General features: G+C 50.7%; 1 pseudogene; it reads left to right on the forward strand.

Annotated features, from left to right (window-relative positions):
• The first annotated feature begins 1,621 nt into the window (after window positions 1–1,621).
• LOC118640783 lies at window positions 1,622–2,315 on the forward strand (annotated as a pseudogene).
• Window positions 2,316–5,170: the final 2,855 nt, after the last annotated feature.

Genomic DNA, 5,170 nt, shown 5'->3' on the forward strand with positions numbered 1-5,170 from the left:
TACACAAGTTACTGATTTTTTCCTATTCGTTCGCTTCCTTGGCTACACGTGAGGGTGACACCCATGCGAGGGCAGCAGGACATGAAGAGACTGGCCCGCGCCGGGCACTGGAGGGGCCCCATCAGCACTGTCAGGCCGGTCAATGTTCCCTGGGAACAAGCAGGCTCCTTTGTCACAGCATTCTTCAGTCCTAACAGATCATTTGGCTTCTTAACATACCCGTGATGTAGATTCAAGTTCTTCCTACACCCTGGCTAGTTCACTCAGCGGGGGGGACCCTCCGGGCAGCCAGGTCCAAGCGGGCCTGGAGCAGGGGCCTGGAGCAGCGTGGCTGTCTGCTGTCAAGTGCCACCGTGAGCCTGAGCTGGTTGCAGAGACAGCTCTTTGCCTCATTAACTTGTGTTCCCGGAATGTGGGGAGGTGACCAGGGAGTGGATGGGGCCCAGCCCTCACCACAGAAGACTAGCCTCCCAGTTCCCGCCCTGTGTGGTGGAGCATTGCAACACCCAGCACCCTCATTTCACACGTGTCCCGCAGGTCCCTGGGGGTAGGTGACCGAAGGAGCTGTCCTGGAGTGGCGGCCAGGGCTCGGGCTTAGGATGAAGCTGTTCAACTCTGGGTCCTGCTCTGCCACCCCTCAGACATTAGGCTGGCCAGTGAGGCGAGTTACCTAACTCTGATTCTGTTTCCTCCGCCTTTCAATGAGGCAAAGATTATCTGCTTTACATGTGGGATTTCAAAGGAGATAATGATGCCAACTTGAAATATGACAGTCATTTGCCTAACACATGTTCACACTTGTCTCTGAGCCTGTAAGAAGGGGGTCGACAAAGGTGAAAAGAATGCAGGAGGCTCCCTGGGCCCCCGGGGAAGCGTCCACTGCCGGAGAGCCCAGGGCTGGCATCTCACAGAGCTGGGGAAATCTGACTAGAGAGAGAGAAGTAGGAACCAACGCAGTTCCCAAGGCTAAGGAGGATCTGAAACGGACTTTAGCCCTTCCTCTGCGCCAGCCTGTGCTTCTGGCCTGGGAGGGGTTGTCTGATGGCCCTGGGGCCTCGGCCCGGAGGGAGTCAGGTGCTCTTAAGGGAAAGAAAACAATCTTCAGGGATTTGTTGGATTTGTCATTTAGGTTTGACTTTTGGTGACTCCTCTTGCTTTCATTCTTCTTATTTTTGAGAAGGTAGCAGGGATGAAGAATTTGCTTGTGTACCATTGGGGATGGCAGGGTCTGAATAGAATCCGTAGTCCTTCTTTTCCTCTCTGAGTCTTCACAGTGGGGTGCAGTGGGCTGAGCCACCAGAGTTGTTTATGATGATGGTGGGGCCCTGTTGGGCCTGGAGTGGAGTCCGTTTGGGGAGCAGGTGACTGCACCTGGGGGCTGGGGGCCGAGACAGACCCATGCCGAGAACGCAGCTGACGCAGGCGGGCATTGAGAGGGTTTGAAGTGGACCCTGCGGAGCCCTGACAACATGCTTTCACAGAGGCACCCCAGGAAAGAACTCATTTGCTAGCATACTTTTGACCCAGCCGGAGGGGAAAGCAGGTGTCTAGATGTTTGGTTATGGTTAAGATGGGAGATTGCGCTTTCCGATCCGCCATCTGCGGTGGTGTCGCTGCCAAGATGCAGATTTTCGTGGAAACGCTCACGGGGAAGACCATCGCTCTGGAGGTTGAACCCTCAGATACGGTAGAAAATGTGCCCTGGCCGGTTTGGCTCAGCGGTTAGAGCATCGGCCTGCGGTCCAGGGAGACCCAGGTTCGGTTCCCGCTAAGGGCACGTACCTCGGTTGCAGTTTGTCCCCGGCCCTGGTTGGTCGTGCGGGTGGCAGCCACTCGATGTGTCCCTTTCACATCGATGTTTCTCTCTCTCTTCCTCTCTCTCCCTCCCACTCTATCTGAACAAAAAACAAAAAAATGTCCTCGGGTGAGGATAAAAAAAAAAAAAAGAAAATGTAAAGGCCAAGATCCAGGACAAGGAAGGACCCTCCTGACCAGCAGAGTGATCTTTGCTGGCAAGCAACTGAAGGATGGACGCACTTTGACTACAACATTCAGAAGGAGTCCACTCTTCATCTTGGGTCGAGACTTCGTGGTGGTGCTAAGAAAAGGAAGAAGTCCACTCCCAAGAAGAGGAAGCGTAAGAGAAAGAAGGTGAAGCTGGCGGTCCTGAAATACGACAAAGAGGATGAGAATGGCCAAACCAGTCGCCTCCATCGGGAGTGCCCTTCAGATGAATGCGGTGCAGCCACTTTGACAGACATCATTGTGGCAAATGTTGTCTGACCTATTGCTTCAACAAACCAGAAGACAAGTAATTTGTATACAGGTTAATAAAAGACATGAGCCAAAAAAAAAAAAAAGATGGGAGATTGCACCCTGGCTGCTTTGGCTCAGCAGTCACTGGCCTTTGGACTGAAGGGTCACGGGTTTGATTCCTGGTCAAGGGAACGTACCTGGGTTGCACATTTGATCCCCGGCCCCAGTTGGGGTCCTGCGTGAGGCGACCAGTTGATGTGTCTCTCTCACATTCATGTTTCTCTCCCTCCCTACACACTCTGTCTGAAAAATAAATGGGAAAATATCCTCGGGCGATGATTAACAACAACAACAAAGAGATGGGAGATTACTGTTGAAGGTGGGAAGGGAATGAAACACTCCCTTGGCATCCCTCCCCCACACCTCAGCTACTAAATGGGCTTAACCCATTAACTGGACAAATGATAGTTCACTCTGGGTCTTAGCAGACCCTTCTTGAGGGCCTGTTCCGGCAGACTTTGCTAGTAACCTAATGGGGGGGATTACAGAGACCCTCCTTGGATCGGCCACCGCTGATCTACAAGGAATAGAACCGAACACTGAGGGCAGTTCAATGCCCCCCAGCCTTTCCACAAAGCTTCCATTCTGTTTCTTTCTGAAGAATTACAAATATAGGGATCAGTTCCTAGTAGCACGTCATCCACTCTCAACTCTATAAGAAAGCTTCTTATGTTTCTTTGGGTGTTGCCCTTAGAAGAAAATTCTAGGAGTGTGCCCCAGATCCAAGAAGGGGTATTGTCTGTCTCTATTCCCCTATGCAGCCTGGTTACAAAGAAGCCCCTAGAACACTGTCCTCGACTCCTTGCTTCATTCAGTCTTATGTGCCAGTTCACACATGCTCAGGACAGCAATTACCTTCTGAATGGCAGTGATACATTTGTCAGTGTCTGAAAGCTTCCCTTGGTTGGGTCCAATTATTAGCTTCATGAGCCACCTGCCAAGTGACATTCATCTTGACAAAATCAAAGCTCTCCTTTTGCAGATGACTCTCCCTATTCTTCATGTACCTCTACCTCATCATTAATTTTCCACCCAAAAAGCACCCACAGCGTGATCTGACCTACATATCCCTGGTGTCGGATCCTGCTCCTTTTCTCCATCGGGACTCTCCCTGGGTGTCACGACACCCGTCAGCCTCCCTTGCCAGGCGCCTCCTCGCTCATCCTTGTTCTCAGAATCAAATATTCCAGGAGAGTTTTAGGGGTTTAGTGCTCTTGTGTTTCAAAGGAAATTTTTTTTAGGGCCTTCCCAGTCTTAGGTCATCAGACTATCCTTACTGCATTCCAAATGACTAAGGCCTCTGGAAGACTTTCCCAACAAGACAAGAAACAATACATCACCTTGTCCAAACAAAGACCGTCCAAGGTAGCTGGGCAATGCAATAGCAGAAGGGACCCAGGCTTTGACAGACCCGATCAGTCCCTCGCAGTGTGGGCCCTCAGGCTGATTTCTGCAAAATCTGTCCATTTCTTCATGTGAATATGGGGGGCTGATGTCTCCCTCACCTGGTCAACAACGGCTGCTGTACGCCCTTCCCTCGGTTCCAGCTACTGAGACTCTTGTGTCTTAGGCAATCAGCTCTTCGTTGCTGAACTCTGATTCCATGTGTATCCCAGCACCAGAGCATCAGCTCCTTCATTTGGGACCACGTTTTGTCTTTGTCTTTGTATCCTCACTGCCTAAAGCGATGCCTGGCAAAGGGTCTATAGAATGAATGGATGGATGGATGGATGAATGAATGTTTTTGGCTATGGATTTAAACATAGTTTCATGTTAGAAATTCTGGTTGGCCCTTTTCTCCACTTCTGCTAAGGTATTAAGACTGAGTGAGTGGGGTGAGGCCCTCACTTCATCTGGTGTTCACCACGCCCTCCACCTGCCCGCTCATCACTTGTACTCACATGCTGCATGGCCTCTGTCTCATCTTATGATAATGTGACAGTCACACCACATCAGATCAGATCAGTACCCTCATTAAAGCAGCAGTGTCAAGGTCCTGGCCAGTCTGCACAGGGTTTGGCAACCCTGCCCAGCAGGAGGTCCTGCCCCCTACACACCCACTACTGCCCCAGCCCAGGAGAGTGGAGCAAAGAAAGATCTGAGGAGGCTGATGGTGACACAGGCTTTGATCTTTATGACTAAACCTCTTCCGTGACATGTTCAATAAAAAGCTGAACTTTTAAAAAAAAAAATAGCTTTAGCCCTGGCTGGTTTGGTTCAGCTGTTAGAGCATCAGCCTGCACACCAATCAGCCACGGGTTCAATTCCGGTCAAGGGCACGTACCTCGGTTGCGGTTTGTTCCCGACCCAGTCGATGTGGCTCTATCACATCAGATGTTTCTCTCTGTCTCTCTCTCTCCCTCGCTCCCACTCTATCTGATAAGCAGAAAAATATCCTCGGGTGAGAAATTTTTTTTAAAAAAAAGCATCTTCAACCCTGGCCGGTTTGGCTCAGCGGTTAGAGCGTCGGCCTGCGGTCCGGAGAGACCTGGGTTCGGTTCCCGCTAAGGGCACGTACCTTGGTTGCAGTTTGTCCACGGCCCTGGTTGGGTCGTGTGGGTGGCAACCACTCGATGTGTCGCTTTCACGTCGATGTTTCTCTCTCTCTCTCTCCCACTCACTCTATCTGAACACAATATCGAAAAATGTCCTCGGGTGAGGATAAAAAAAAAAAAAGCATCTTCAGATTGTTAAAAGTCAAAAAAAACAGGCACAATTGCTGGCACATAGGAAGTGGCCGCAGGCAGTGGAATGAATACACATTTGGTAGTAGGAGTATGTGAGGGTTTTCCTCTCTCATTCCTTCTAGGAGTGGGCTCATTAGACAAGCCAGGAGCAAGGTCCAGTCTTGGTT

This window comes from Molossus molossus, unplaced genomic scaffold (genome assembly GCF_014108415.1).
Source record: "Molossus molossus isolate mMolMol1 unplaced genomic scaffold, mMolMol1.p scaffold_m16_p_23, whole genome shotgun sequence".
Lineage (NCBI taxonomy): Eukaryota > Metazoa > Chordata > Mammalia > Chiroptera > Molossidae > Molossus > Molossus molossus.